Source organism: Astatotilapia calliptera, chromosome 9 (genome assembly GCF_964374335.1).
Source record: "Astatotilapia calliptera chromosome 9, fAstCal68.1, whole genome shotgun sequence".
Taxonomy (NCBI): Eukaryota; Metazoa; Chordata; class Actinopteri; order Cichliformes; family Cichlidae; genus Astatotilapia; species Astatotilapia calliptera.
This window is the reverse complement of record NC_137430.1, coordinates 32,815,843-32,827,868: the sequence shown is the minus strand read 5'-3', so window position 1 is coordinate 32,827,868 and position 12,026 is coordinate 32,815,843. Positions and strand designations below refer to the sequence as shown.

General features: G+C 43.1%; 1 protein-coding gene across 1 annotated transcript in view; it reads right to left on the bottom strand.

The window, feature by feature from the left end:
• Positions 1 to 12,026, bottom strand: part of LOC113029618 (uncharacterized) — a 430,622-nt gene that overhangs the window by 402,192 nt on the left and 16,404 nt on the right. The gene's annotated exons all lie outside the window — the stretch shown is intronic.

The window sequence follows — 12,026 nt, the reverse complement described above, 5'->3', positions numbered from 1 at the left end:
TGTGTGAAAAATGGATATATGTGTGATCCAGGTCCACCACCAGGGGACTAGTAACCCATCTATAGGTAGGTGTACGATTTGGCAGCAAAGGGTCAGCCTACTTCCTGGTGGGTAGGCCACGCCCTCTAATGGCCACGAGCTGTGAGTAACGACGGAAACGGTGAGTTTATGGATGCCAGCAGAGTAAATGAGCTTCCTCTGGTGCTTGCTGGTGTCTGGACACAGCCTTAATGATAGGATGAGGAGCTTGTATATTCAGGAGGTGCTCAGAGTAGAGCTGCCGCTCCTCCACCCCACACAGAGCTGGTGGAGGGGGTTCAGCATCTAACCAAGGTGCCTCCTGGACGCTTCCTAGGTGAGGTGTTTTTGGCAAGCCATACTGGAAGGAGACCCCAGGGTAGACCAAGGACACGCTGGAGAGATCAGGAAATCACATGATAGGGTGGGGCTAGGTTTCACAATGAGCTCACTCGAAACCCTGGCTGATTGTGACCCACGCCTGTTTTCACACCTCGGCTCATGTGATTAGGTAGAGAATCTTCAGGGGGTCCTTTTGTCCCTCTTTGGGGGGAAACTCCCACGGGGTTTAAATCTGGGACTCTCCACCATTTGACCTTAGAACTGAAGAAGCTTCTCGGATGAGAGGTGAAATGTCTTCAAGCAACCCAAAGAAGTCCAGACGCTTTTCTTTGCAAGCTCCTTAGACTACGAGGACCTGGATGACTGAGAATCTTCACAGACCTTGGACCTGGAACTACTAAATCTTTAACAACAGCTGCTTTCACTAAAACACAGAAAGCAGAGAAGACTTCAGAGCTGACTCAGTCTATACACAGACTATCAGCACGATAAAAATAAGAAGAAAAGAACAGCTTAAACTGGTAGAATACATATTACTGCAGAAGCAGGAAGACACAATGAAAGCCTGTGTTTCGGTCTTATCCTTAAACTAACCAATATAATGTCTTTAGAGTACCTTATATTACTACCAAACACACCTGTCACAGCTGTCGAAGTCTCTGTAGTTGTGGGGTCCTGCAGAAGTTACCACATTTAATGTAAGACACATTAACAGTGTTCATTAAGTATTGGAAGTACTTGCATTACGTGTGCACTGTGGTCACGCCAGCATTGAATCCATCCAAGTTACATGTTTATTAAAATAATCAAATTACAGCATTTATGTTAGACTACTTTTAATTAACTGCTTCAGCCCACTTACAATGAAAAGAAATCTTGTTCATGACCTGTGCAGCATGTTAACACTATTGGAAGGAAAAATAACTCCAATTTTGAAAACACAACTTTCTTTTTTTTTTTTATAAAGCTCTGACTTGTATTATGAGTCTGTGGTCTGGGACAGAGTCTGTAACAGTATATAAAGACCAATGTTGGGCAATTAATTACATAGTTACTTCTTCAAAAAAGTTACTGAGTTTTGCAAACTAAGTGTTTTGCAGCTGTTTACCTAAAAATGCAGCCAAGGCGTTTTTTTAAATAAACATTTCAAACTATTTACAGAACAATCAGCTGTTCTGCATCAAATCTGATGCCACGCAAATTATTTGTGCCACTCCAAAAATAATTTCTGTCCACTATGAGATGAAGGAGAACAACAGCCTGATACCTGCAGGCCTGACAGCAGCAGATGTGTCACTGCTGTAACACCTGTAACACTCAGCAGTCGCCTCATTGTTCTGACACACACAACAACACTACTGACTACACTACACACTAACTACACACTAACTACACACTAACTACACAAGATTTGCGCTAAACGTAGCAAATCTCTCACATCTCAAACACGTCGTCACTCCTAAAACTTCCCCCTCCCTAAACATTTAAATGCCATGTTGCCATGTCATTTTTTGATTGGTCCACATGGTACATTTTTTGCGCATTTGCGCACACGCACAGCTTAGAGGGAACATTGGTGGGGACTGAGTTGCTTTTGGAGCTAGCCCTGAAGAGGACACCAGGGAGCTTCATGTTTCAGCCCTAGAGGCTGATGCTGAGTGGAGGAGGCATTACCAACTTCAGTTCACTATGTAATGAGCTAAAGTCAGTAGAGACAGAGTCAGGTATACAGAAGGCCACACAGCCTCTCAACATCAAGGTTTTAATTGTTGGTAATGTTACTCTGTCTTCATTTTCCTAAAATAACGTCACCTCCACATTGTTTGTGAGCAGATGAGTGGAGCATCCCGGCTTCATTTCCAGGTTGGACAGACGGGTGGGCGGAGGTGCAGGTTTATGGCGTCGGGTAGCTCTCCGTCCTCACAGCGGACTGTTTTTGCACACTACTGTGTGCATCCGTCTCCCTGCGCTTCCTCCCTCCATGTCGGCTTTGGCGCCAGTTCGCCTCTGCACGTCATGCCTGCTTACGCTGCCCACTTTTGTCATGAAGCTGAACTCGTGATCTAATGCTGTGTGTGTGTGTCAGAGCAGATTGAGGATGACACTTGAAGCTGCTGTTGGAAACCCGTCTGCTGTGTTACCCTCTGCCTCTTTGTGGCCCTCCTGTTTCACCTCCCTCGCGATGACCCTGCTTCAACAGTGTTATGAGGTATTGTTTCATTCAGGAGCCTTAGACCACCGCACAAAGGTGGATTAATCTGCAGGGGAAAACAGTTCCCAGGAGAGTGCCTACTTCCAAGTGTTTTAGGAAATTACAAAAAAACACAGATGTTTTGCACCAAAGGGCAGGGAGCTGGGAGTTATAGACACAAGTAATGAGACATGCATTCACAACTGATTTAGGTCTTTTCATGTCCTTTTTAAGCTGAGTTTTAGCGAGATTTCCTCTCTTTGTCAACAGTGGTGCTTTCATCTCTGTCTGGTTTGATTTGAAGCTTTGTTTTTATAAGATATGACAGTTTCTGGCATTCTGCGGGCTAAGGGCTCCGGCTAACAGTTACACATCCTGGGTCCTCTCTGGATCCAAGGACACACTGGAGAGATTACGTCTCTCAGCTGGCTCGGGAATGCCTCGATATGCCCCGGGGCAGCTGAGAACGCTGGCCCAGCAACCACACGAACCCCAATGTGCAGCAGAGGATGAATGCATGGATCATGTTTAAGCTACTAACATGTATCTGCATGTAAATCCTCTGACGTGGGCACAATTTTCATTTTGGAACAATTTTTCAACCAAAACCAGACACAAAGCGATCAGGTGTCAGTTATTCAAGGTCAGAGTATTTGCTGGGTTTAGCCGTCATGCTGTGAGCGGTTTGACTGAGGAGCCGGCGCACTCGTGAACAAAGCTTCTCTGTCTTTTTGAAAGGCTGAAACTTCTGTTTAAAGCCCACCAGCAGCTTTTCCACTCACTGAGTTGTTGTTTGATGACATAGATGACTGCGTTTAAATTGTTTGCTTCATCCGGTCTAAAACACGAAGACGTTCTGATTTCAGTGAAATGAACCTGCAGGAACGTCCTCGCGTGTCAGAGGCTGGAAACTGCTGTTGGTTAAATAGCTTAAACAGTTCTCATTTACCTTCTGTCAATTAATAGACTTGCTTCAGCTCCGCCAATGCCCTCAAGCACACGTGAATACAGACTGAACTCAGTGAACTGCCTTGTTGTTGCCCTTGAGCAAGGCACTGAACTGAGAGAGAGAAATAAAAAGCGTGTGTGCTGACTTGTTTACGTAGTTACATAACCTCATCTCTAGCCCTGAAACGCAGAGAGGGTGCCAGAGTTCCTCAGCATATGTTAAAAGGAGCTTCCCCATCTGTCTGCCTGCCAAAAAGCTCCAATCTTAAAGGAACAGTTCGCTTTAAACGTCGTACGTTTCTGACCACCTTTAAGAATAGTTCTTCTCAATAAAGCCCTCCTTATGTTGTTTATATTTGTTGTTAAATCATCAGCAGCTACTTCTCATTTCATAATATGAACCCACTACCCAGTTAATGTATGGCATCTGAATACTCACCAGAACAGCACCCTCTACCAGCTGTGAGTAAAACAGCTATTTGATGCCTGAGATCCTCAATCCGGCTTTAAGTTAGTGAGGAGGGACCATCCCGGGGCTCCGGTTCATTCTTACTATCTTTTCAATTCATGACGTGATGTCCAAACACAGTTTTCCAACGATGTAATTACTGGAAAAGTAACTCCAACAACATATGTAATAGAACAGAATAGCCCTGGGTGCTCCACATCAACTGTGTGGAATGAAATATAAATAGTAGAAAGCAGGAATAATAACAAAGAGGAGAAATATGCACAAAATAAGAGAAAGGCGCAGATTAGAGGACAGGTTAAAAATATTAACCTGAGGCACCGACCGGAGGGCAATAGGTCAAACATGTGATGGGCCTGGCTTACCTGAGGCAGAAGGATCTGGCGATGGCCTCCAGGGGTGGCAGAGGGCAGCCAGTGATTTTTTGGGTGGTGTTAATTACGGTCTGTGCAGCCTTCCTGTGGCCCCTGCCTACCAAACACCGGGCAGCAGGAGATGACGCGCTCCACTAAGGAGCGGCAGAGGGCCAGCAGCAGCTTCTGCTCCAGGTTATTCTTCTTTAGGACACAGAGGCGCTCCCTCACTAGGGCGATGGTGTTGTGGGTCCAGGCGAGATTAGTGGAGATCAGGAAGACAATAAAAAGGCATAAAAAACACAAAGATGAACGTTAGTTGGGATCTCCGTGCCGCTGCACCCAAATCTACCTCTGGAGGGTGTGTGACAGCAGGAATACAGGAATAAATGGTTTTTTTTTTAGCTGATTCTTTTCTGTATATTAACTTTGGTATATTTAATGAAACCACACAAAGGTTACCTTCAAACTATAGTACTTTTTCCAACAGCTCCTGTTTCTCAGGTGGATTTATAACTCTTCTTCTATATGAAGAGTTTGAAGCCTTAAAACAAAGTCAAACATGAGCGATTTGATTTGGATCAAAAAATAAAGGAAAACAAACTAACAAAAATAAGACTGTGTGAATGATTACTGTTTACAGTGAACTACTCATCCCATAATGCACTGCAAATCCCAGATTCCATATCCAGTGACTTCCAGACGTTATCCTGTTTATTATCACAGCCTTGCACGATATTAGCTTGAACGTGTTTGTGTTTGTGTGTTTCTCCATGGTAACAGCCAATCAACCAATCAGAGAGGTTTCAGTTTTGATTTTTGGATCGTGTGTAGTGTCGCTTCTTCAGTGACACTGCAAAAAACAGACTTGTTGTTAAAATGAGGTCGATGTCGTCGTGTGATGGTTTGCACGTTCACCTAAGGAGCAAAAACTATCAGCTTTGATTCTGGGAGCAGGAAGAGGCACTAATCCCTGTGGCATCAAAAAGGACGCCCAGCACAACAATCTGCCACATCAAACATGTGGGATGAGTCTTTGTCAATCATTTTTTATCTTATAAAGTGGTGGTTTCTACAGGAGCATCACAGCTCATACTGGCTCGTACTCAAACCTCCAGAGATCATGAATGACATTTTGACTTCCAGAGTCTCTGTGTTGAGCTTGTATATTGTGGCGGAGGTGTGGTCCCTGGCTCAGCTGCAGGGAAGGGGTGGTGCCAGGCAGGTGAGTGGACAGGTGGTGGTGATGGCACAAACAAGCTCTGTACTGCTTTTAGTGACGCGAGCAGTAAGGAGGGAAGGTTCTTCCATCAGACAGTTTGCACAACGCTGAGAGAGAGAGAGCGGTCAGAAGTGTGTGCCAACCCAAAAGGGACATTGCTGTGGGTCGATAATAAAGCGTGTGTGTGTGTGTGTGTGTGTGTGTGTGTGTGTGTGTGTGTGTGTGTGTGTGTGTATACAGGCCCTCGAAGTGGGTTCAGACTGCTTCTTTGTACACGTTGTTTCTCCACGAGTGCAGGACACTATTCATAAAAAATTCAAACTTGATTTTTGTTCACAGCGATTTCTGAGATATGTCATACTTTCTATGGCTGATTCTCTTCAGAAGGAATCGTGGCTGCAGGTAGCACGCAGATTAAAAGGAGATCTTCCCTTTGTGGCACATTGAAGTTTTACCCAGAAAGCATGTTTTAAAGTTTTCCTCTGTGCATTTTCAAAAACAGAAACATTCCAGGTATCATGTTCGTTTCTGTCTGTCCACATCATAAGCGTTACGTTGGTGCTCTTTTCCAAAGGTTTTTCTTTCTAAAAATGTTCAAATTACAGAAAACTTAAAATATTAACATGTAATGAAACTGGTTACCGAGCGATGAGCACACCTTACACTGCGCAAGGTCAGTCTCTCCTGTGGGATTGTGGGTGTTTTCCTTCCCTGTGGTGCATACTGAGGGCACCCAGAAGAACTGAAGGCCAAAGATGAGCAGAAGATGCTTTGATGACAAAAAGCTGCTTTAACTGCAGGGACGTGTTTCCATTTTGTCCCCGTAATGTAAATCGATGTATGAATGAAGACGTGGTTTAAGACGGAAGTCTCTGGAAAGTTTTACTGTAAGTCAAAGATGTCAGCCGAATGTTTGCTCCTGCATCAATATGAGTGTGTTCATTAGGGAATCGCAAATTTAGTGTATCAGTAATTATTCATCACTAAGTGAATAATAGCAGATATGGGTTTTATAGTTTACTGCAACCAATCGATGCAAACGACATTATAACAGATTCATTTAGAGGAGCACTTTGCCATCTTTCAGCCTGATAGAAACGCAGGGGTTTCAATCCCCTCTGCTGATTTTCATAATCTACAAAAACTGAATCTTTTTTTAAACTGAAAATTATTTTCTTTTTGTCATTAAAAATGAACAATAATGGAGAAAATAATTAGCCAATTCCAGCAGACCTTCAGTGGTGAAGAACTGTCGGCTTCTCGTCTTTTCTCACATCTAAATGTGACATCAAACTGAAAGATGTGCAAATGTCTGAGAAGCGATTTCTCCGTCTAATGGATGTCCCAGTAATGACATCTAAACTAAATAAGTGCCTGGAGGTGTTTTAAAGATGACATAAGCCTGTTGTGCAAGTTCTCAAAGTGAAAAAAAGGATTTGGGGTCATGAGAGTAATAACGACATGTTTTTCTTCTTTTCTTGTCTGTTAGTGTTATAAATGTGGTGAATATAGGGATTGAACCAGCTAAGATAATTCTTCCTGCATTTTCCCGCACAGCAACATCCTTGCTGTTGGTCCAGCCAGAACATGTGCATGGGCAAAGCTTAACTAAGGTGAACTCTGAATCTGCACTTGAACATCGCACCAAAACACACCTAAATTTGTGTCGTCGGTGGACTTGAAAATGGCACATTTCAGTTTTGATGCTGTAAAACAAAGACAGGGAGCTGTAAGAAGCTGCTGAGCTCCACAGAGCAGCTCACGGGTCTCCATATTTAACACTAGAAGCATCGTCTTTGACATTAGCGTCACTTTTAAACTCTATTAACGGAAAATCATATTTAGTTTTTTTTTTCTACAGCCATTTTCTCTTCTTCATCGTTGTTCACTGTGACTTTGCCTCTCTGCACTTGTTAGGATCAAAGCGCGACACCAGGCAAACACACTGCGTTATGAATACACACACACGCGCACACTCAGTATATGCAGGACAGTTGCCGATGCAGCATGAAGGAGCCAATCCTGTGATGTCATACGCTTCTTAGTCGTAAAACACACAAAGAGAGTGTGCGGCGCCGTATACTCTGTGGAAGGAAACGTCCTTTAACCCTCCAACTGTCATCTTGCCCTCCCCCCCCACTCCCCTCCTCTGTCCTTCACATCTTTTGTAATAAGTGTTGGGGGTCCCACGGGAGACATGCAGTGTGTGTCCTCCATTGGCATGGCAGCGAGGTGTTGATGAGGTCCCGCGATGGCAGACGGGGGGAAGAGTGTGTTCCCCGACCTCAGTCTCCTGAGGGGTATCTCTCTCTCTCTCTCACACACACACACACACACACACACACACATACACACACACACACACACACACACACACACACACGCACACACACACACTCTATTTAAAGCTGAACTCATTGATTTATCATTCAGCTGTAATTTGGTTTTATTTTTGAAGCTTTATTTGTACCTCATGTTGAAGAGCCAACAATTCGTGCAGATTGTCTAAATAATAACCACATTTTTTTTTGTTACAATGTCAGAACAAACATCAGCACATGCCAGAGCTCTTGCTACATGACAGGATTATGGTGCAACCTTCCACAAGGCAGGAAATCTAAAGTGTCCCCGGAGACCGTGGGAGTGTCCTGTGTGGACCTCGATGCTGTGCACTTGGTTTGTTTTTGTTGTTTTACTTGCTTTTTAGGATTAGCAAAGGATTCTGCTTTGTTCTGTCTCACAGTGAAAAGTGTCAGGTTGGGTGTGACATCTCCTTCACACTGATATCAAAGCCTGGATCATGACAGTCAACCACAAAAGCACACATTTAGGGTAACAGAGACATGCGTGAACTTCACTATTATTTGATGCATCAGGACTGAGAACAGCACAAAATTCAAATAAACATGATGAAGAAAGCATCTGCATTCAGCAGGTGCTGTAAAGACAGCTGTAATATATCTCTGAGAAGCACAACTGGGGCAAAAATACAGTACAATGAACAACAGCAGTGATCGACCAAGCTACAGCAAGCCTGTGAAAAACCTGGTGGGAAAAACACACAGAGACAGAAAGCTCTGAGAACAGCATGATTCCCAGAGGGACTGAAAGGTAACAAGTATGTTTCCTTCTTAGAAAAATGGTTACTATTGATACCAGATCAGCTGGATCCCTGGATACCCCCGGAGATCAGAGAGTGCACCACATGCCTGGAAGGAAACCTCAAGAGGATCTTGTCACCGAATCCCTCAGCTACAAGAACACCGTCCAGGTGTTTGTTGCTATGTGGAAAACAAGGAAGGTTGTAAACAGCAACTCATGAACCATTTGTGTCTTTGACGGGAGCTCAAATGTGGCTACAACCAGACTGTCTAATACAGTCGGTCCCACATTTATTAAAAAAAAAAAAAAAGTCTTCTGCTGCTGCCGCCCAAAGTTTAATGAGAAATCAAACTGAGCTTTCCTTCTTTATTTGTGTTTTCTCCTTGCTGAGGTCGATTCTCCACTGCCAGCTTTCCTCCTGCAGTGCAGCAGTGCCACTGCAAATATTTAAGAATGAGTGAAATATGATTCGTGTACAATGAAAGATATATCAGGACATCGTCAGCATAGAAGTAGATGACAATATTATGTTTTCTTAAATATAGACGAAAGCGGATCTATACAGAATTGAGCCACAAGTTAAGCTAACAGTGTTAGAAGAATGGTTACCAATGCTGGCAGATAAATGACCTGTTAGGTAAGATTTCATCCAGTTAAGGCAGAACCACAAACACCCGTACATTTCTCAAATTGAATTCAAGGGAATGATGTCTGATTTAAATGAGTTGGCTTTAAATTATCAAGGACACCAAGGCTGAAAGTGAAACAGGCTCAAAGTGCAACACTGAAGGTAGATAAAGTGGGTGGATCATTATTGAATAATGTCAAATTTACACAGTGCAGCCCGCCTACATTTCTCCTCGAGAAGTTAATTTCATTAAAAATACTTTGGTTATTTAAGCTCAAAATTGCTTTATGAAGCAGAGGCAAACCCGGCTTTATGAAGCGCATCAGTAAAGCAACATTTGGGGAAATTCACCTGTGCAGCACTGAAGCCCAGATATGGATAGTCTGGCTACAGCAGATACTGTGGCTCTGTGCAAACATTTCTCCTGTAAAGATCATTAAAACAAACGATGTTTTGGGACCTTTTCAGGTCTTTGGAGACCTGATGGTGCCAAACATGCTCATCTCAGAATCATAGCAGCTTCCCATTTGCTACATCCAATTTGTTTTGATGGTTTTTATATTTCACAACTCTGAACACCTTTTACCATCCAAAGACCCCGTTGAATCAGAAGATCAATCCCTGTCACGTGTTTCACGGTCCAGGTGTAAAACAATGAGGGGCAGAGCTGTCACTATCAGATCAGCTTCGTCATCACAACAAGACAGAGCTGATGTGTGCTGCCCAGTCAGAGACAGACGGCCTACTTCCCCCTCTCCAAAGAAAAGCAAACCATAGAGGACAGAAGAGAAAGGAAAAGATGAAAAGAAAGAAAGAACGAAAGAGAGAAAGAGTTGAATGTCAAGCCCACACTAATTGTTTCTATTTTAAAGAACTGAGCTGCTTTCAGACTGATTTAAGGAAGTTGGTGCAAAAGTGACCTAAAAACAAAGCAAGGAGCCAGCTGACGCTCACTGATAACACGCACAGACAGAGAGAGAGAGATCGTACACACAGACGCACACTCACACACTTACAGACACACAGACACAACGATAACATTCACACACATATCGTGATGCAATTAAATGTAAATTCTGATTGTCTTTTGCATCAGTCGACCCGTCCTGATCTTCAGAAAATTATCAGCTTCAATAAACACGCAGATAATAAAGGAAAGGGAAAGAAAGGAAGGAGGAGAAAGGAAAAAAGCTGAAGAAAAGGAGAGAGACGAGGAGGCAGAACAGTGAAAGGCAAAAAGGAAAAAGAAAAAAAGGTGCTTTTGTTTGCAAAAAGCTGCAGCTGTATCGGCCTTTCTGCAGATTTACACTGCCTCCTGCAGGAGGACAAAGACACTGCAGGACTGACACCAACAAAAAGTAGAATAATAAAGAAATATTTTATAAATGAAATTAAAATAAGAACATCTGAACCACTTACACTCAGTGTAGACTAGAGTATATGTTGAAACGCAGCTGACCCTTAAACTTCTAAAAAAAAAATGTTACCAAGAGGACTAAAACACAAAGAGTGAATCTGACTTCAAGTTTTCAAACATGCAGAGATCCTGTGGCAAATGAGAGGGACTGTTTATTCATGCTAAGCCCGAAGGTTCCCTCTGCTTATATGTAAAACACAGCTTTCTTATATTATATTATATTATAAAATTATTTGTTATTATAAATAAATATTATATAATATTATAAAAAAATATTAGAACCTGAATTTTTCTGAAGTGTAAACATAAAACCATAAAAGAAAGGTGGAGATAAAGGAGACCGCTCTGCTGCCCATAAAGCTTACTTTAGGTTCCTCTTCAGTCACTTTCTCTTCTGGAGTTTGTTAAAAGAAACAACAGAGGAGGAGAGTTAATAAATGAGCTTGATATTCCTTCCATGGGGCCACACTGCCACTTGCTGGACGGTAGAGGAACTGCAAGAGGAGAGGACACTACAAAACTGCCTGACTGAATGCATTGCTGATCACTGCTTCACATTAAGAAATCATTTTAAGAACCTGATATTTGAAAAACAATAATTTGGTGTCATCTAACCTTTTTATGAAAACACAGTACAGTAATATGGATGGATTTATGGCTCAATTTAATCTAAGCTGATGGTCCACTCACAGGTCGGCACCTCTCATCAGTCTGTCCCCAGTCCTGCTCAATACATGTTGTTTAGATGCGCGTGAGAAAAAAGAACTGAGCTTTTATCAGCTTCAGAGGGTGATTGTGGCTCAAGAGTTGGGAGTTCGCCTTGTAATCGGAAGGTTGCCGGTTCGAGCCCCGGCTTGGACAGTCTCGGTCGTTGTGTCCTTGGGCAAGACACTTCACCCGTTGCCTACTGGTGGTGGTCAGAGGGCCCGGTGGCGCCAGTGTCCGGCAGCCTCGCCTCTGTCAGTGCGCCCCAGGGTGGCTGTGGCTACAATGTAGCTTCATCACCAGTGTGTGAATGTGTGTGTGAATGGGTGGATGACTGGATATGTAAAGCGCTTTGGGGTCCTTAGGGACTAGTAAAGCGCTATATAAATACAGGCCATTTACCATTTCTTTGTCTCTAGTAATGATTGAGGGAAACCAAACACAAAATACATCCAGCTTTTATTAGTTTTTATAGAGCTGATCTAACGTCACGCCAGAACTGGCTAATAAGGATTTTAACTTGGCAACCGGGACATCTCTGTCTGTAGAAGAGGTACAATAAATAGCAAAGTGTTCATTGCCTCCAGGACTGATCAATAAAAATATATTCAATATTTTTGGCAGACACGCT